Here is a 22,605-nt window from a genome sequence, read left to right as displayed (position 1 = left end):
CTCACCATGCTTCCGATTCAGCCACGCACCCAAGTTGCCGCTGAACCGCGCAGTCCATCTGCCTCTAGTTTTATTTTGCCACGAGAGCTGTCACTCCTCTCGAGTGCGTTACCGTTCTTCGCGAGCAACCACCTCCCTTGGCTCATCTCCCTTGCGCTTGTATATGGCTTGATGCTCCCTAGCAAGAAGGCCAACGGGGATCACACCCGCGAGCACCATCACGGCCGGTTCAGAGACAGAGCTCCCCGTCTCTGTACTTGCGCGAGACGTTTACGATATACCTCCTTGTTAAGAGCGTCAGTCCATACCTCTGCGCCGTAGAGCAGGACAGACTGTCGCCTGCTAGACGTAGGACCCCAATGTTTGCCATTAGCCTACTTAACGCCGAAACTCCAGCAGCAGCCCTGTTCGCTGCTGCTTTGATTTCCTCAGAAAAACTCATCTTTGAGTCAAGAGTCAACCCGAGGTACTTTACCGCTGATTTTGACTCCATTATCGACTCGCCGAACGATATGAGACGCAGGGCCGGAGTTCTCTTTTTAGTCAGGATGACTACTTCGGTTTTTTCAAATGCAAGGTTGAAACCATGAGTAGTCATCCATCCGCTTACCCGTCGCATCAATATGCCGAGTCTGCTTTGCGCCAGAGTTTCGACAAACTTCCCGGTGTTCACTTTCACGACGTTCCATGCACAGAAAGATGAGCGGGGTGGCGCACACCGAGAGTTTGTGTCCACTACTTCGAAAGCAATGTATTGGTGGTCACTTGACGAGAAGTCTTCCAGAACTCGCCACCCGTCCACCAGCGACACCAGTGATTCCGACGCGAAGGTTACGTCTGGAATGCTTCCCTCGCAGCCCGGGCGCCGGAACGTTGGAGTGGATCCGTGTTTAGAACTACCAGTCCTGTTCTCGCCGCCATTTCCAGAATTCGTTTCCCTCTGGAATCTGTGTGAGGCATGCCCCATTCAAGTGCCCTAGCATTGAAGTCACTCCCGACCAGGATCCGCCCATCCGTGCCTAAGATAGCGTCCTTTGGAGGACATCAAACGTCTGACGAAAGTCCGGCATCGTCTCATTCGGCGTAAGATAGACACTAAAAAACGTTATCCCTGAACACCGAATCCAGACAAAGCCGTCCCCTCGGCCTTGGGCAAGAAACCTAAGAAGGATGCCGTCCCGAACCCAGATGGCAGCGGTACCTGATATGTCAGGTGCCATGAAACTGGGCCCTTGTTTTGATACTGCTCAGTGATGAGTACTAAATCACCTTTGGTCTCCACAGCGAACTGCACTAGCAACTCGTGAGCGGTTACACTCCGGTGCATATTGAGTTGTAGGATGCGAATCATGTTGACTGTGTCCTAGCTCATTCCAGTTCTGCTCACCATGTGCTTAGCCACCATAGATTTTGTAGGTTTTTGGGAGTACTTGATAACCAGTCTTTTCGTTTGTCCAATATATACCTTCGCTCAATCTGAGCAAGCGATTTTATATATGCCGCTTATCTCCTCCACCGTTTTCGGTCGTTTTCACTAGCCAGTTGGGATTTTAGCTGGTAGATACGACTTGACTCTACCAGCTGTATGTCAAACCTACCTTTGTCCGTTTTATACGCTTGGACAGTTTTGAGAAGGTGACACTTGATCGTTTTGGAGCGGCAGAGGTCGATTGTTGGGTATACAGTGTAATGAGATTACTAAGTTCTAACCTTCGTTTGTGTCTCCTGATCATCGTGTCTATGGTGGTGTTGGTGTACCCGTTCTTCCTTGCAGTGTCCAAAATGTAGAGTTTTTCGCTCCAGTAGTCTTCTTCTGTGGGGGTAATTGTTAGGAGGCGGTGGATCATCGTGTCATAAGCTGCCATTTTATGCTGGTAGCTATGGAACGAAGTGGCCGGGATTGTACGCTAGGTACTGGTGGGTTTCCTGAAAATAGAAAAAGAAAATTGTCCTTTTTACGTTTGATTAATAAATCTAAGAAAGGCAATTGGTCGTTAACTTCAATCTCATGAAAGAAGGTTATTTTAGGGTGTAGCGTGTTGTTTTTTTTAATTTTAAAAAAATCATAATTTACTGCACCCTAAGACATAATATATATGTCATGTGTCATCATCACAATCTAGCGAATAGTCTATCCAATCTGATACCACCAATTTAGGGTGGGGTAGGATATAAAATATACATGTATGAAAGTACCTCTCACTAAATGAGGAAATGTGTTCCAAGATATTTGGAACAGCATCATTCAAGAAAAAATACATAAATTGATTACATCGAGGCTTGGAGCGCATCTGTTCTGAATGTCCAAACATCTTCAGGTGAAGTTAATTTTTAATTATTAAGGTGCTCCGTTGGTTATGAATATGTAATTAAAGTAAAAATGAAATTGTTTTTATTTGGTTTATAAAAATGTTAACGTAAATAAATGGGTTTCTGGTGCATGCATATTATATATTATTTCTCCCTTGCAAGCTCCCAACGAACAATTGCAATTGTTCAAAAATGTGAATAATTTCTTCGTCGCAGGTTATTTATTTTTTTACTTCGTCGCAGGTTATTTGTTTTTCCAACTAGTTTTTCTAGTTAACGTTATTTGTAATAATACTTGAAGTTAACATTGGTTAGCTTTCTTCGATTATATTGTTTCCATTTTCTTATCCGACATTTTTAAACAAACTGAATTCATATGTATATGAGAAAATTTGAAATAAATGAATATTTTCATGTTTCAATATGGAAAAGTGACTATGTGAGCCTTGCTATGAACTGATTCACATCCAATGGAGTCTATTTAGAGTTGATTTGTAGACATAAGAAAGTGATATTTTATAACGTAAGTTTTTTTTAATAATCTCTCTTGGAAAACAAAAATTTTGCAATCATAATAACCCTTGAACTCTGCTTAGTTTTTCTTGGCCATAAGCAAAACTTGAAAACAAATTACAATGTCGACTTATATCGTAGAGAAACCCTTTATTAGAATTTTTGTTGTTTTGCTTCAGCCTAAGGCTTTATTTTCCGTGTTTACGATTTTTGAAAATGCCCTGATAGGAATAACGAATTTTTATTTTATACATTGTGTACAAATCTGCATCTCAACGCAGAGAAATTTTATGTTTGTTAAACATTCAATATAGGCCAAAACTGCTTCGAAACATAAAACATGAAAAACACAAATGCGGTTGTGTTCAATTGTCGGAAACTACTCAAAACCTCTTCATAATCCTCGGACTGCAATATTAATAAATCTGCAGAATTGTGTAGCCTTCCCGAAATTCCTATTTCGAAAAAAAATACCAGATGGAATGTCTTCTCGAATAGTGAAGAAAAATTGCATACGCAAATAGAGTTTCTTTTGTTTATCGCCCTCAGCAAGCGCTTAATTTTACCCTTTTTCGTTGATTCTTTTTGCATTGTATCCAACAGACTATGTAACATTCTTGTAAAAAAACAGAACACATACTATACAACTCCTTTTACCCCCTTCCTGAGCACTTATGTATTTCGTACAACGCTGTCCGGATTTCGCTTTTACTCACTGTATGCTGTAACACCGTAAAAAAATGCAATTCAAGAAATACCTTACTTAAAATGGTAATTAGGGTTGACTTGATAATTGACTTGTTATAACACATGAATCCATGTGAACAGTACATCTAATAAGTAGTATCCACACTAAATGGTACGAAGTTGCGGATGTATTGTGGAAGCTTATCCGTACATCAGGAACTTCAATATTGCTCCTTCGAACCGGATTGAATATCCGCAGGAACTCTCTCTGATCGGACTTCTACCTAAGGTAGTAACTGATTTCAACATACAATAAGTATTTTATTAGCGACCAAAATTATGGCTATTCTACATGCACGCTAATCGAACGATGTCCAATCAAAAATAATCTTTTTTGGCGATCATCAGTATCTGCAGAGACAATCCTGAGGCCCAGCCAGAATCCCTTCAACACATCGAAGGACATTACTGATCAGAAGGAATCTGTACTACGATACAGATCCTCGGAGGTGGCGGCGAGGAAGATGGGGCGGCAACCCTATCGGCCAAACCAAAACCAAGTGGTCGAGGAGAACCTCCATAGTGGTGGCACCAGGAGACGCTGTAATCACTTTGGTTTGCCGGCCGTGATTCAGTAGGCGAATGCTCCAAAGACCTAATCAGGGCGATCAGACCCGAGTCTGCACGGAGACTCATCTGAAGTGGCAAATTGGTCACGAAACCTTACCAGGGGTATACTGGTACCATGGGAACCGGGAAAGCCCCTGGACTCACATACTCCGGGTGAACTCCTGTTGTATGTGAGGACAGCTCGGTTATTTGCGGTTGGCCCCCCTAGTGGGAGTTTCATGGTGGTTGTGGTTATGCTCAAGCGAGAAGAGACCTTCGGGCCTCGACGTGGTGTTGCTATCAACACGGGTGCCGTACTCCATAGTTCGGTAGAGATTTAGGTAATTCTTGCATCCACCAGTATGAATGCTAAGCCATGCACTTGGTGTAGACTGGTACCATTGCTGCTTGTCTCAGCGGGGCTCTGATTGTGGTCACAAAATCAATCCGTGTCTGAAGAGGACCGTAGGATTAAGTCTCACGACAGGTGCCTACGTATAACACTATGGGCTTCACTGTACTACGATACAAAGCAATCGATATGAAGATCATAAAGGAGATCTTTTATCAATCTCAATGCAACGGAAGTTGAGAAATTTTGAATAAAGTTTTTCGATATAACAACAAAATTGACAACAAATTCAGGACAACGGTTGATATGTTAATCGTAAAGCAGAAACAATCTGCAAGATATATTGAGCGGCTCATTTCCAAATTTAAAAAGAATGGCGCTTCACGGAAAACCTCCATTGACAATGCCACACGATTAAGTAAATTAGAGGCAGTCCGGGCAGATTTCGATTCTGTCTATAATAAAATTTTAGAAGCAGTGGAGGACAATCATCCATATCTCGCACAAGATCTATACGAAGAAACACAAAGCGTTTACACCAAAATAAAGAATCCTCTCCTCGCACACCAGCCTCCTGAGTTAAGAGCACAGAATAGACATCATCAGCTGGAAAGACTCAGAGGAAGGATCAACGCTAAACCTACCAAAGCTTCAGCCCATCAAGATACCGAAATTTAGGGAGTCTTTTTTTTTTTGATATTTTCTCCAGCGTCATCAACAATCAATACATTTCCAATATCTTTTGTATCACCTTGACGGTGATGCAAAACGGGCCTTAAGTTATTTACAAATCAGTATCGCCAATTATTGTGCGCAATTTGAGCTAATTAAGGCCGGGTTCAATAATTAACGGAGCATCGTCATCAGTTATGTTAACATAATCCTTGATGCACCTCTCACTGAATTTTGGTCTGCCAGCGATACTATAAATCTCGCAGATCTAATTAGAGAATGCGTTCAGGGAATAAATAGTTCAGGTTGTTGCACCGAGGAATGAAGTCAAAAAACCTTACGCTTATTCGAGGAAAGCTTGTCAAGCACTCGAACTATGCCAACCATCGACCAATTGCTTCAGTATTTGGAAAAGCGTCAACAACTCCTAGAAGTCATAAAAGGTACCAGCAATACAAGTTCTAGAAGTTCCTCTACATTTTCTAAAAGGAGCACCTTGCATAAAACGATGTCACACAATTGCATCTTGTGCAATAAGGACCACGCACAGCACAAATGTGAACACTTCAAAATTATGAAACTATGTCCTGGGTCAAAGATTCAACCTGATTGGCGATCATTTCTCTTCCGCTGGGGGAAACACCGTTATGTTTTCATAGTGGATATCGAAAAAAATGTTCCAGCAAATAAATGTCGCCAAAAACTATCGAGATTTTCAACGAATTCTCCAGCGACAAGAACCTACACATACGGAACGGCTTCAGCAACGTCCCTTGCAATTCGCGCAATACAGCAACTGGTTGACGATGAAGGAAAAACTTTATCAGTGACAAAGGAAGTACTGAAGCAGGACTTTTATGTCGGTGGTATGTTGACTGAAGCTGAGATCCCCATGCCAAAGCGTTGATACTGCAAAAACAAATGATTGATGGTGATGATGAAATGGTTCAAGCTTAAATCCAAATTATCAACTACCGCAGTTACAAAGCGGATTTTCACCTCAAAGATAACAACAATGTTCGACCCATTAGGATGGCTCTCTTCAATAACAATGGCTACAAAACTATAATGCAGGGGATCTGGAAGTCTGAGATCGACTGGAATGAACAGCCTCCGTTACACATCATCGACCCATGGAGGCAAATGGAAACAGGAACTCATCGTGTGGAGACATTCAGGATTCCACGATGGATTAACGATTGCGTTGGTCAGGAGATTCAACTACATAGGCTTTGCAATGCTTGTGAGAATAGCTTTCCGGCAGTAGTCTATGTCCGCATCATTAGTCCCTGCAATGAAATCAAAACCAACATTTTGACCGCTAAAACAAAAGTTGCCCCACTAAAACTGAAACTAACGACTTGATCTATGTGGAGCGATTTTACTTGCTCAGTTATTGCAATATTTCAAAGGTCCACAATGATTAGACAACAGTGATAACTGGCCACCCAAAAGAAACCAATCATGCCAACAAGTGAAGAGAAAAGGCAACATATAACGTGCGTGATACAATCATTCGACTTAAATCGTTTGTATTACTTCTCACAGCGACTACGAGTACTGGGTTACTATTCGTCGTTCGCAGAGAACTACAACCTCCCTGCTCCTGAAAGGATATTTGCCTAAAGGCCCAAACACAATTAGGATGGGTGGCAAAGTTCATTCCACGTCGGCAAGGTTCGTTCTGATGACAGGTTGCAGTGAAAAAAGGTAATCTCCAGATGCAAATAAACTTTGACTTAGCTGAAACACACGTGGCTGCAAATAACAAACCTTTGCGAAAAAACAAAACAGCTCTCGAAAATTACATATTGTGACACCTTGCTGTCTCACATGGATGCGAAGAAGCAAAGCCTAATCCAAAGAATCAACGAGGTGATTGCCCAAGCACGATCTAAGGCCGCCACCCTGATCAATGATATGTCAAGATGGTACCAGAATGCAGATCAAATCAGGATTAATATTTAAGATTTGACGATTTCTCGAAGGAAAAGAAGTATTCCAACTTGATTAACTATACATGAGAAAAGTCACATTCACAACTCTCCTCATGTGTCCCACTAAAGGAAGGATAGCCCTGATTGTGTGATCGATGAGATCTACAATCGCATTCCGAAAATGCCATGCGAAGTGCAAAGGTTTCATCTGAAAGAAATCATCTAGAATTAGCTTATGATGCCTAACACATAAATATTCATTACCCACGATAGCAGGACAATTGCAAGCAATATGCTGGTAAAAGACGAGAAAGACAAATATCACACATCGGCATAACCCATACAGACAGTAACTGTTCATACAAACAAAGGAAATTATCCTAAAGTTAGCCTTCGAAGTATCAGTCAAGGTCTTGGCAACCTTTGCGAAAGAAGCTGGCTCACTAAACATAACCAGCCAAACAATAAGGGATCAGCCGATCATATTCGAAAATACAACACTCCTACTAAAAACTGAACAGCAGATATTTGAATTCGATTCCGTTCCTGATACCCAAGGTATCATCTCCACTATAAAACAACAAGAACGATGATTGCAACTTCCGGAATTGCTCTGGTGTTGCTAGTCATTTTAGTAATGATCTTCTGGAAATATCGTCGTCATTTGCTTGCTTTTACACTATGTCAACAACGAGGAAGAACTCGACGTCATTCGACTCTAGAATCTCATCTACAGCAGCACTACTGGTGGTTCTAATGGTTCCATAAGTGATGTCTTTGATGATCCCCGTACAACCGCCAATCAAGAAGGAAGGAAAAGCAGCACAATTACATTGGTTTAAAAATTGAATTCTCACAAGGCGGGATAGAAAACGCGGTAACGTCATCGAGCGAGCAATTTGAATTTTATCTACATGAAGGCATCCGGTTTAGTGTTTGTCACTTGTTGCTTTTCAAGTAATCAATCAGTTACTTTACGTTTTGGCAATAATGCTAATAAGGTATATATCAAGTTCTGACCTGAACAGCGATAAACTGTACGTTTCTAAAGATTCAAAGGCCGCATAAAAATGGGTTTGCACTGAGCGGTACTTTAACCTTGGGCACGTGGAATATTCTGCAGTAACTCTCTCTTGTGACTTGCTTTGAATTTGAATAAAAGTGACACAAAATTCTAACGCAGTCGTATAATATCAATTAAGATTGGAGTTAAAGTTCAAACAAGTCGGGAAACCGGAAGCTTGACGCTTCAGGTATAAAATGTTTTGTGTTTCCCTATGTGAGGAGCATAACGCAGTTCTCCATTGACTGACAGCGTTGACACGAGATATTTAAATCGCTCAGTGCTGTCAGCTTCAGTAACCTGCCCAGAATGCGTAATGAAATTGCTTCACGCATTAACGCAACCTGGATGAATTGGCATTCCGCAACTCTTGTTCTTTGTTATCGACGTATCAGCGAACATCTCAAATCTAAAATGTACCGCAATGTCGTTCGCCCTGTCGCTCTCTATAGGTCTGAGTATTGGAAGACTATAAAAGACCATGAAAAGCGTCTTGTAGTAATGGAGACAAAGATGTTGCGTTGGAGTGGGGGCGTGACACGTTTTGATCACAACCGAAATGAGAATATCCGCGATCAATATGGAGTTGTACCGATAGTGGAAAAACTGCAGGAGAGGCGTGTTCGATGGCATGGTCACGTAATTCGCGCTAACGAGAATTCACTTGCCAAGATTGATCTGAACATCGATAGGCTTGATACGCTGGATGGGGATTTAAAAGCCTCGTGATTACATTCAGATCAAGCATTTGATAAAATAAAATGTCGAAACCGATCACGGCGAGCCGTCCCCGCTTGTGAACGGCACAAAGGCTGAAGAAAAATAACAAGATCTGAAGAGCGATGAGTGCAAAAGAGTTCCGTGTCACATAGTTAAAAATTCCATTGGCCTCTATTTTTTAGAAAGCGATTTAAATAAATCATTTGATGGAAAATCCTGTAGTGACAATAGTCAACCTCATACCCTTCACACTCTGAGTCTAATATTATTAGCAAATGCCAAGAATTTAATCCACAACAGATACAAAATAGGGCTGGAGAGAGTAGTTTTTTCATGAATGGATTTTTAATATTTCATTCGAATGTCAACTATTCTCGTCAATTATGACGTCAGCATCTTATTTGTATGGCTTAGGATGCAGTAAATTCGCACAAAATTGATAAGTTTTAACTGCTATAACTTTGACACTAACAGTCGGATTTTCATGAAACTTTCCATGTATGGGGAACCCTCCTTTAAACTCCACTTTAATTTATATCACTCATTGTATGCGTGGGGTTTCATAATTCCCATTGTCCACCAAATTTCGTTCAGATTGGTTTGGCCGTTTTGGAGAAAACTGTGTGTGACAGACGGACAGGTAGACCGTGAATCGATTTTAATAAGATTTTGTTTTACACAAAACCTTAAATATGGTAACTCAAATTGAAATGATCCTCAGAATTTAATTCTGGATCCAAAGAAACTGGATTCTGTCGGACGATAGCGATCCACTTCTTCCGAAAATCCCCTTTCGGAACAGCCAAAAAAGCTTGCTGCGGGGTTTTTGTATAGTTATTTGTGCAGCAAGGTAGAAACAGGTTGAATTACTTCAAGAACCCATTCTCAGAAACAACCCAATCTAAATTTCTGAAAAATAAGGTAATGGTCCATGGATATGGTATTTGGGCCTCAAAATACTCTCCATAGCGATATCTGTTCAAATAATAATAATAATCGTTGGCGCAACAATCCATGTTGGATCAGGGCCTTGAAGTGTGTTAGAGCACTTCATTCAAGACCGTAACGGTACACTAGGAGGCAATGTGGTCAGCATTGCGCTCGTCCGAGATTATTACCCTGATTTGACTCAGGTACTCATTCACAGCTGAGTCGACTGGTGTCCGACGTTAAATCACGATACAAATTCCACTGCCACCAGCGAGATTTGAACCGCGACCTTCCGTACGACAGCCTTGCGCTCTAACCACTCAGCTATCCGGACACACACTCTCTCTCTCTCTCTACAAATACCTGGGAATTTTGCAAGGAATAACACCTGCTCGGGCAATAATGAAATGGAAATGGCTGGGAGAACCATTTGAACGATGTCTAGATCTTATCCTTAAAACTGAACTGTTCTGGAAAAATATCTATCAGCACCTTCGCCATTCCCGTCCTTCTATATACTGTCGGTGTTCAAATAAAGTTAATAATAAGTAGCATATTAGCATATTCACTATAAGTATATTGTTTAGAAACTTCCTAGGAAAATCCCTTTAATTTATCCTAGAATAATTAACTTTGGCAGTAATGAAGACTATACTATAGAGCACGACACTACCAAGTTGGTGTAAATCGCACTATTACTAACAAGGTTACAATAGGTCGAAGTGGTCACTGTAAATTTATTGCTTTCTAAAACTTTGAATAAAGATGGGGTGTCTATTATTTTTACCTGCACTGTAGAAAACTACTTTGGCCTTAGACAAGATCTCCGTACTGTCATCTACATATTAACAATTATCCTAACTAAATATCCACCCTACTGTTATACAATTCGGTTGTCCTGGCTAATTGGCATTACTACGATTTACATTGACGTCACACATAATTTTCCAAAGTGATTTTCGTCACAATACTTTCACATTTAACAATTGCCTTAGGTCCCTTCATTAATGCGAAATGGTAAACTACTCGTCATTCTATATTTCAAATTTTGCTCACTGGACGATGCATTGTGCGGCGTGTCATTTTGATAAATCACAACTATTACAAAACGAAAATCAGATAAGTGTATAATTTTACCTATCATAACGTTTAACGTTTTGAAACTTTTATTTTTTATTTGACTTTCTGAACGGAAAATATTGTGGAGATTGACGAATATTGTAAGAAAATTTGAGATGAATCGGAGCAAATCTAAACAAGTCGGGAAACCGGAAGCTGGGCGCTTCAGGTACGAAAGGTTTTGTGTATTTCTTAGTACGTAGCACGTAATATATCCATATATTATGTGAGAGTATCTACTTTCGGGTGATATTGACATTCATAGTCTTCAATTTTCAAAGAAACAACAAATTTGAGGTATTATAACTTTGTTAGTGATAGTGCGATTTCCACCAAACTTGGTAAGATCATGCTCTATATTATAGCCTATATCACTGCAAAATTTCATGGTACTAGGATAAACTTAAGGGGGGTTTCTAACCAATCACACAAAATTGTAGTAATATACTATTATTAACTTAATTTATCGGCATGGAAGGTATTTCGGAGCCCAGGCACCATATAGTGGCAGCTTCCTGATCAGATTTTTCGGTTTGGTAGTTTCTGAGAATGGCCCCCTTAAAGAAGTGATCACCTTCAACCCCCCGCGCTCCCCACCCTTCCAACGAATGTCAAAACTAAGGTCGGCTTTGAAAAGTACTAATCGAGACCTTTAATTTGATACCCCACATGACTATATTTGATGAAAAAAAAATTTACATAAGCCGAGCGAGGACAGGAGCTGAAAAGAGACTAAAGGCAGGATTCGTCGTAGACAGGAGCAGAAAGGTGCTTTAGACATCAAGGATGGCAGCAGCATCCTTTATGGACCTTGCATCGCTAATTCAGTGTGAGCTAAGCCGATAAAACTCGTTTATGAACGTTTTATTCCACATTTTTAAGGTTTTGTGTAAAACAAAACTTTATTAAAATCGATTCAATGTCTGTCTGTCTGTCTGTCACACGCACTTTTCTCCAAAACGGCTAAACCGACCCGAACAAAATTTGGTGGACAGATGGGAACTATGAAATCCCACGTATACAGCGAGTGGATAAATTTAGGTGGAGATTAAAAGGGAGTTCCCCATACATGCAAAGGGGCGAATTTTTTTCACCGGTTATAGTTGTGTAGGGTATCAAATGAAAGGTCTCGATTTGTACTTTCCGAAACTGACATTAGTTTTGGCATAAATTGCAAAGTGCGTGAGTAAGGAATCAAAATGTACGCACTTGAAGTGAGACAGGACTCGTTTTCAGAAACTACCCAACCTAAAAATCCGAAAAAAATCAGGGTGGTGCGCCTAGATAAAATCTAGACCTCAAAATATGTCCCATTCCGATATCTGCTCAAATAAACTTTCTCATAGTATATTACTACTTTTTAGAAATTTACTGCAAAACCCCCCTTAAATTCATCCTAGGACTTCCGAATTTTGTACCAGCATAGGGGACAATATTTCGTATATATGTGCTAAACTTCATGGAAATCAGGCAATTAACGCCAAAGTTATAGCAGTTCAAAGTTAGCAATTTCGCACGAGTTTACAGCTTCCAAAGCCATGCAAATCAGATGCTGACGTCATAATTACCCGGAATAATTGACATTCGCGTGGAATATTAAAGTCGCACTTATGAAGAATCTATTTATTTGCAGCCCTTTTTCAGGTTTTGTGTAAAACACTTATGTGCAATCTAATCTTCGAGAGTTGTCCCATTCCGGTATCTGCTCAAATAAATTTACTAATAGTATATTATCAATTTTTAGAAATTTACTAAAAAGCTCCCCTTAAGTTCATCCTAGGTGTACCAAATTTTGCACCGACATAGAGGACAGTCTCGTGCATACACATGCCAATCGGTTTACTGTCTGTCTGTCTGTCTGTCCGTCTGTCTGTCTGTCTGTCCGTCTGTCTGTCCGTCACACGCATTTTTCTCGGAGATGGTTATAGCGATTGACACCAAATTTGGTAGATTTTTAGGGGGGGGGGGGGGGGGGTCCCCATACATGCAAAAGGGGGGTGTACATTTTTTTTTCATCAAATATAGTCATGTTGGGTATCAAATTAAAGGTCTCGATTAGTACTTTTCGAAGCCGGTCTTAGTTTTGACTTTTGCTGAAAAGGTGAGGAGTGCGAGGGGTTGAAAGTGGTAATTTTTTTAACGAACCCATTCTCAGAAACTACTCAAACGAAAAATCTGAAAAAAATCAGGGGGCTGCCACTATATGGTGCCTAGGCTCCGAAATACCCTCCATACCGATACCTGTTAAAATAAAGTTAATAATAGTACATTACTATAATTTTTAGTAATTGACAGGAAAACCCCCCTTAAGTTCACCCTACGCTATAGATCATGATCATGTGGCGCGGCAGGATTCGCAGCATTCGAAATTTATTTCGAATGTTGCGAGCGAATAGATGGCGCGGATCTATCCACTTTGCGTGGCACACCAAGGGAGTGGAAGATCGCAGTAATTATGTTTTTCAGACCTGTCACTGAATTTAATTATTAAGTTGAAAATTGCTAAAGAATATGGAAGTCCTTTTTGAAAATAGAATTTGAGTTGAGTTTACTGTATAGAATTCGCGTTGAGTTTGCTGTATAAAATTCGCATTGAGTTCGCTTAAATATTTCAATAAAAATAATAAGCAAATTCCTCCCGCATAAACACGTACGGGTATAGGCAAGTGGACGTGAGTCTTGGCTTGCGTAGGACGTTTTCGTGGCGTTTCATCCTGGCGGATGTCAGCTTCCCCATACTAGGCGCAGACTTCCTGTGTCACTATGGATTGCTGGTGGACTTGCAAAACAAGTCTCTTATAGATTCCACGACCAACCTTAATACGTCGGGACATATGGTATCTCACCCAGGCAATAATCTTTCCGTTCTTTTAGAAGACATTACCGACTCTCGTGTTCGGGCACTTCTCCAAAAGTTCAGCCAGATTACTACCAACTGTAGTCTCTCCAAACCAGTGAAGCACAATGTGCAGCACCACATTATCACTACTGGTTCCCCGATCTTCTCGAAGGTGCGTCCTCTACCATCTCAGAAACTGGCAATTGCACGGAAAGAGTTTGAACAACTCGTTCAACAGGGTATCTGCAGGCCCTCAAACAGCTGTTGGTCTTCCCCACTGCATATGGTCCCTAAGCCAAACGGCGAATGGCGCCCATGTGGGGATTACAGAAGGCTAAATGCACAGACTGTTCCTGACCGATATCCAATTCCACTCATCCACGACTTTGCGCATCACCTCGCGAATTGCCGCATCTTTTCGACCTTGGACTTAACCAAGGCTTATCACCAAATTCCAGTAGCTCCTGAAGACATTCCAAAGACGGCAATATGCACACCCTTTGGACTCTTCGAGTTCACCCGGATGACTTTCGGATTGTGCAACGCGGCGCAAACCTTTCAAAGGTTCATTCACTCAGTCCTGCGAAACCTCGAATTCTGTTTCGTATATTTGGATGATGTTTTGGTCGCTTCTTCCACTGAGTCTGAGCACTTAGCCCATCTCGAGTGCATTTTTCAACGTCTCCTTGAGGCCGGTTTAGTCCTAAACGTTGAGAAATGCAAATTCCTTCAACAACAGGTGAGATTCCTCGGCCATTTCATTTCCCCTGAAGGAATACAGCCCGACCCAGACAAGGTGCAAGCAATCACAAGCTTCCCGCGTCCAAAGACAGTGAGGGAGTTGAGGAGGTTCTTGGGCATGCTAAACTTCTACCGTCGTTTCCTGCCCAAGACCGCCCATCTCCAGTCCATTTTGAACGCGTACTTGTCTGGCCCCAAAACTAAGGACACACGAGAGATCGTGTGGTCTGAAGAGGCTATCTGCGCGTTTGACAAATCTCGTCAACAACTGGCTGACGCTACACTCTTGGCATTCCCTCTGCAAGATGCACCCCTAGCCGTTTTTGTTGATGCCTCTGACATCGCAGTAGGTGCTGCCCTTCACCAAAAGGTGGACCAAGTTTGGCAGCCGTTGAGCTTCTTCTCGAAACAGTTGAATCCCGCTCAACGGAACTACAGCACCTACGATCGCGAACTGCTCGCCGCATACCTGTCCATCAAATACTTCCGTTTCTCCCTAGAAGGCCGGCCGTTCACAGTGTTCACGGACCATAAGCCTCTCACGTTCGCTTTGAAACAGAAGCCCGACAAAGCGTCCCCTCGTCAGCTTCGACACCTGAGCTTCATAAGCCAGTTTACGTCGGACATCCAGCACGTGTCCGGGAAGGACAACATTGTTGCTGACGCTTTGTCTCGTGTCTCCGAAGTTAACATCCCCGCCTCACTCGATTTCTCGGCTATTGCCAAGGCGCAAGTGGATGACGCAGCACTTCAGAGCCTCAAGTCCAACCCCAAATACAAATTTCGGGAGTTGCCCATCTTCGGCTCAAACCTCTCGCTCTGCTGCGAAGACTCGGAAAAGGGACCTCGGCCATACATTCCGGCCACATTTCGCAAGGAAGTGTTCCACGCAGTTCACGACTTGGCGCACCCCGGCATCAGGACAACAAACCGGTTAGTCACCGGAAAATACTTCTGGCCCTCCATGAACAAGGATATTAATTCCTGGGCCAGAGAGTGCATCGCATGCCAAAAATGTAAGGTCTCCAGGCATGTTAGGAAAGAAGTGGGCTCATTCCCCCGCACTACCAAGCGTTTCCACACCATACACCTCGACATTATAGGGCCTTTGTGAGACTCGCACGGTTATAAGTATTGCCTCACAATCATCGACAGGTTCACGCGGTGGCCTGAGGCAATACCTCTGAAAGACATCACGGCGCAATCATGTGCTGAAGCCCTCTGTCGAGAGTGGATACCTCGCTTTGGCGTCCCTGCAGTGGTCATCACTGACCAGGGAATGCAATTTGAGTCCACCCTTTTCTCCGAGTTAGGCAAACTCCTTGGTTTTAAACGCCAGCGGACTACGGCATACCACCCACAATCCAATGGGATGTTGGAACGTTGGCACCGGACGCTGAAAGCCGCCATTATGGCACGCGACGACCCGTCCTGGACGCAAGTCTTGCCTCTCATCCTACTCGGCCTTCGTATAACCCGCCGAGAGGAATTTGCTGCCAGCCCCGCGGAGCTGGTTTACGGGGAGAACCCAAGACTCCCAAGCGATCCGGTCTTCGACAAGAGATCGGGTCTCACGGAGTCGGGGTTGGTGCGTCTGCTGAGGGACAATCTCCGGCGCATCAAGGCGACACCACCCACTCGACACTCGTCCATACCTGCTTGTTCGCCCAAGGAACTGGACACATGCACGCATGTGCTGATCAGGACGGATGCCGTCCGGAAGCCGCTGCAGCCTCCATATGAGGGCCCGTACCGCGTTCTCGAGCGGGGAGAACATTTCTTCCAGCTCGAGATCGGTGGTCACAAAAAGGCGGTCTCTTTGTCCAGGCTGAAACCCGCGTGCGCCCCGAAGCAACGTCGTGTCCGCTTTGTGGATTAACGGCGAACGAAGTTCGGGGATCAGTCGCTGAAACCCCCTAGGTTTCATCTGGGGGCGGAGTGATGTGGCGCGGCAGGATTCGCAGCATTCGAAATTTATTTCGAATGTTGCGAGCGAATAGATGGCGCGGATCTATCCACTTTGCGTGGCACACCAAGGGAGTGGAAGATCGCAGTAATTATGTTTTTCAGACCTGTCACTGAATTTAATTATTAAGTTGAAAATTGCTAAAGAATATGGAAGTCCTTTTTGAAAATAGAATTTGAGTTGAGTTTACTGTATAGAATTCGCGTTGAGTTTGCTGTATAAAATTCGCATTGAGTTCGCTTAAATATTTCAATAAAAATAATAAGTAATCATAATTACTTAATTGGATTACTTAAATCCTACCAAATTTGATGAAAATCACACTATTACTAACAAAGTTATACTAGGTCAAAACTGTCGCTCCTCTGCAAATTCAAGACTATGAATGTCAATATCACTTGAAAGTGGCTATTTTCACGTAATATATGCATATTTTGCATGCTACATGCTAATGGGACAAATGCACACTCAAATCTCTTTATAAAAGAAATACACAAAACCTTTCATACCTGAAGCGTCCAGCTTCCGGTTTCCCGACTTGTTTATATTTGATGTTGGTTAAATTGTTTTCATTCGCTAGTAATATTAAACTCAGAGCATGAAGCGTATGAGGTTGACCATTATCAACACAGGGCTTTCCATCAAATGATTTATTTAAATCGCTTTCTAGAAAATAGAGGGCAATGCAGTGTTTAGCTATATTACACGGAGCTGTCGTGCACTCGTCGCTCCTCACATCTTTTTCTTTTTTCAGCCTTCAGTTCACAAGCGGGGTAGGCTCGTGATGATCGGTTTCGTCATTTTATTTTATCAAATGCCTCATCAGGATGTAATCTCGAGATCTTTAAATCCCCATCCAACGTATCAAGCCACCATTGTTTTGGCCGGTTTTTTGGTTGCTTACCATTGCTTTCGATGTTCTGATCAATGCTGGTTGTTGAATTCTCGTTAGCGTGAATTACGTGACCACACCATCGAAAACGCCTATCTTGCAGTTTTTCTACGATCGGTGCAAACCCATATCGATCGCGGATATTCTCATTTCAGACTTAATCAAAACGTGTCACGCCACCAGTGCAATCCAATATCTTCGTCCCTATTACCGCAAAACGCCGTTCATTGTCCTTTATAGTCGGGCAACACTCGAACTATAGAGAGCGGCAGACGGACAACATTGCGGTAAATTTTAGATTTGGGACGTGCGCTGATACGTCGATCACAAAGAACACCAGTTGGGGAATGCCACTTCATCCAAGTTGCATTAATGTGTGAAACAATTTCATTACGCAGTTCTCCATTGGCAGATAGCATTGACTCCAGCTATTTAAATCGCTGAGTTCTGGCAATGGCAGTAACCTGCCCCTCGAGATATTTAAATCGCTGAGTTCTGGCAATGGCAATAACCTACCCAGAACTGAGCGATTTCAATATCAATATAATATTTCAATATCATCGACACGGAGTTATTTTCAGCGCAGGAAGAACAACAAATAACCACCACAAATAACTCGAAAACCATGCATTTTATGTAGAAATGGTACACAAGCAGGGAACAAAGCATATTTAACAACAAAAAGAATGACTGCTTTCTGTAGGTGCAATATTGACTGAGTTATAGTTCGTCAAACGTAAATTCGTAACGGCTAAGCAGAAAAGTAGTAATTTCAAGGTCGAGTAACGAAAAACCAGTATTTTTTAGTGAAAATTGAACCAAAGCTTTTTTGAAGTGCTTGAGAAGACCTTTGAAAGGAGATATTATAGAAGTCAGCGGAAAAAATAATAACGGAGCTAAAACTTAATTATCTGAATTTTTAATATAAAAATCAATAAACCTGGACTTCTCATATATGATAAATTGAAAGAAAACCAAATCCCTGGGGAATCTACTGTAGGCTTCTCTTGAAATCAGATTTTCTCTCTGCGGCAAGCGATGGAAAAACTGTTGGAATATGGACATCAGTTGCACCATCTTTTCATTGATTTTGAAGCCGCCTATGATAGCATAGCCAGAGTAAAACTGTACACGGTCATGAAAGAATTCGGTATCCCGACGAAATTAATAAGACTGACTAGGCTGACCCTGACCAATGTGCGAGGCCAGATAAAAGCAGCAGGATCACTCTCGAGATTATTCAACATCAACAACGGTCTAAGACAAGAGCATGCCCTATCATGCCCTATCATGTGTCATCCAGCAGTAAAGATAGGAGCCTACAAGTTTGAGGCCGTTGAACATTTCTCCTATCTAGGGTCGAAAATCACAACCGATAGCAGCTACGACGATGAAATCCACGCACAGTTGTTGGCTGCGAACAGAGCTGGTTTCAGCTTACAAAAACTGTTTCATTCGATACTTCTCGCCATAGGATCAAAGCTCAAAGTACAAGGCTATGATCTTGCGAGTCCTTATGTATTCCTCCGAAGAATTTTTGGGCCCCTACATGAGAATGGACGATTCCGTAGCCTACATAATGATGAAATCTATGAGCGATACCATGACCGTCTGGTTGTAGATTAAATCCGGCTCAACAGGCTGTGGTGGGCGAGTCACCTAATCCGTATGGATGAAGATGATTCAGCCCGGAAAGTTTATGAAGGCAATATCTATGATAGAAAAAGAAGACTAGGCAGACCCTGCCTGAGAGTGGTGGGGCAGGTCAGGACGCCAGACAGCTTTTAGGGATATCGAATTGGTGGATCTCGGCGCAAAACCGAGGTGTCTGGAGTTCCTTATTAAGGCAGGTCTAGAACGGATGCAGCGAATCGACAAGAAACGCATTTTTTAGATAGTAACGAAGAATAGCTCAATTCTGCCATTCAACTTCCAAATTTTGTGACAGAAATAGCTCGTATGAAGCAATTGACATTTCAAATGAGGAACGAGAAAGTTTGGAATTAATTTTAAAATGGGGATGCGACGGGCCCCAACGATCTCGGTATAAACAAATATTTGAGAATATCACCGATAGTCGCACGAACATATTGCAAACTTCCTGAGTTCCTTAACGATTGGTAGCTAATACCGAAAAAATTATATAATAGTATCCAATCCCTTTTTCTATAAAATTTTGTAGACCAGTACGAATGCGATTTATTCCACTAAGGAAGAAATCTCTTATACAGGAAGTTAAGTTAAAAACTTGACAGATACATTAGGGTCAACTTGAAATGGGACAGCGACACTTTTTAATTTACTATGATCAACAGTAAACTAAGTAATGATGCCACCGATACATTATTAACCAAGCTGGAATCGATATGGATCTCATCAATCGAATGCGGGTCCTATTAGAATTATTGTAGTTCCTAACGATATTGACTGCGAAAAAATTTGATGTCTTCACTTACGAAACGGCTGAAAAATATGTGGAATTATATGAAGTCACCTACGATACACAAAATTTTACTGCATGGTACCCAATTTATGTGGTAGTACCGATAAGGCAATTATCAGAAGAAGAAGCCTGCAATAAGAAATTAAGGTAGTACTGATTGAATTTTTTGAAAAAAATCATTAGAACCGAATGTAATATGGATATTTTTAACTGATTACTGATAACTCTGGATCATTAAATAAGCTCAATTATACCAAAAGTAAATAGAAAGAAGCAATCATTTTCATAACGATTCACACGAGGCAGATAAGGAGAAACCGATACCGATAATGATAGCGAATAAAAATAAATGAAGCATTTTTATTTTTTGTCTGGTAAATATTCTCAAATATTAAACCATATGCTTATTACAAACAAACTAAAAAAAAAATATTGTGTCTGATTTTACGATACAAAATACTGTGTAATGTCCAGTAAAACTGCACGATAAAAAGGCCTTATATCGTTAATGCGGGTGATCTTTATAATCATGTCGACGAAAGATAGACGGTAACCGTCGGTCGGATAAAAGCATAATGGGAGTGGCGAGCGTGTTGTCGATTTTGCCGACACTGACTACATTGTACTTGTCAATTCATGGTTTATTAAACAGTTGCCTCATCTCCCTACATTTAATAGTGTTGTATTCTCATAAGACGCAGTCATTTTCTCACCGTCCCTGACAGCAAAGCCGTTCCCTACGAGACCATCGTACTTGAATACGGGCTACGAATCAAACTATCGTTGAAAGAATGTAAGGAGGGCACTTGCCGTGACGTCATTTAAACTGCCGCACTCCCCCTATATCTAGATAAGACGTTTTACAATGTGTCATACCCGAAATAGGGATGCTATGGTCATATAATTCGTGTTAAAGAGAACTCACCAATATTGGTCTGAACATCGAAATCGATGGAAAGCGTTCAATTCGCTATATGGTGATTTGGGTGTCTCTCGATTTCACCTGGATCATGTCTATGATCAAGAAAAATGGCAAATTTGGTCTAGATGAAACGTAAAATCGGCATATATTTTTATTTTTGAAAAATTTGAGTAATAGGACGGCTTGTCATGATCACGCCATTTAGTCGTGTCATTTGTCAGATCTGGATGCAGTCGTAAGGCTTTCAAATCACCATCCAGCGTATTACTCCATCGTTGTTTCGACCGCCATTTTGGTTGTTTCCCGTCGACTTTAATATTCAGACCAGAGTTGGCCAATTAATTTTCGTTACCGCCAATTACGTGACCGCACCATGAAAGACGCCTCTCACAATTGTTCCACGATCGATGCAATCCAATGTCCATCGTAAATATACTCACTAAGAATTTGATCTAAGCGTGTTACGCCACTGCTCCAACGCAACAACCCGTTGATTGTATTTTATAGACGATCAACGTTCAGAACCACAGAGGGCGTGTCAATAGGAATGACTGCTTCCGAGAAACTGCGTGTGATAGACAGATAGTAAACCGATTTTAATGAGGTTTTTTTATAAACAAAACCTGAAAAAACAAGAAGAATTTTGCATGGCGGACATATACAGGGTGCGGCAGCATAACTTCCTTTTTTAAAATGCGCGCCACTCAGTTAGTTGATGTCATAGCGGAGCGCTAGTGGTCTCGTTCAAGAGGGGATACTGTAAAGTTTTGTCCCGACTCGGTTCAGTCGCCATCATGCGTTGGAATAGTGAGGAGCGTGCCTTTAGCGTTGAGGTTTACTTTTCAAGCGAATGTTCGGTTATTGCAACACAGCGTGCATTTCGGAATCGCTTTAATTTAGCCCCGTTGGCTCCCGTCCCAGACCGCAAATCAATTGTTACATGGGTCACTACATTCAAACAAACTGCAAGTGCGACAAAAGGAACAACTGGAGTCCCTCGGCCCGTTAGATCACCTGAGAACATTGAAGCAGTGAGAGCGTCAATGTTGCGATCGCCACGGCGTTCTGCGCGCAAACACGCATCTGCCCTTGGACTATCCGATCGTTCTGTGAGAAGAATTCTTCGTGATGATCTTCATTTTCATGCCTATAAGATGGCGATAGTACAGGAACTTTCAGAACGTGACTTCAATTCTCGGATGAACGCGTGTGAGATTCTTCTTGATGTTGTTCCCGAGGGTGCTATTGTTTTTTTTAGCGATGGAGCCCATTTTCATTTGTGTGGGTCGGTTAACAAACAAAACATGCGCTACTGGGCTGACACCAACCCTCGAGAATTGCATCAAAAGCCTTTGCATTCACCCAAAGTCACAGTGTGGTGTGCAATTTCCTCAGCTGAAATTATTGGTCCCTGGTTTTTTGAGGAAAATGAGGTTACAGTGACAGTGAATTCGGACCGGTATATAAACATGCTACAGAATTTTTTTTCCCACGGCTAGAAAATTTGGATTTGGGGGACACTTGGTTCCAACAAGACGGTGCAACAGCACACACTTCAAGAGCATCGATGGCTGTTTTGAGGGAACACTTTCCAGAGCGCCTTATCTCAATTAGAGGCGATTTGGAATGGCCGGTACGCTCTCCCGATCTGTCCCCTTGTGATTTTTTTCTATGGGGTTTTTTGAAATCCCGTGTTTATGTGAACCGTCCAAGAACCCTACAAGATTTGAAGACCACCATCCAAGAAGAAATTGCCAACATAACACATGCTATGCTAACAAGAGTCATGACAAATGCCAGAAATCGGTTTACGCAATGTATGGAGAATGGGGGACGTCACCTAACAGATTTGATCTTCAAAACAATGTACCTATATTATAAAAAATAAAT

General features: G+C 41.9%; 1 protein-coding gene across 1 annotated transcript in view; it reads left to right on the top strand.

Annotated features, from left to right (window-relative positions):
• LOC119648640 overlaps positions 1-22,605 on the top strand; it is a 358,882-nt gene that overhangs the window by 87,199 nt on the left and 249,078 nt on the right. The gene's annotated exons all lie outside the window — the stretch shown is intronic.

This window comes from Hermetia illucens, chromosome 2 (assembly GCF_905115235.1).
Source record: "Hermetia illucens chromosome 2, iHerIll2.2.curated.20191125, whole genome shotgun sequence".
Lineage (NCBI taxonomy): Eukaryota > Metazoa > Arthropoda > Insecta > Diptera > Stratiomyidae > Hermetia > Hermetia illucens.
The sequence above is the reverse complement of the archived record's forward strand: the minus strand, read 5'-3'. Positions and strand labels throughout refer to the sequence as shown.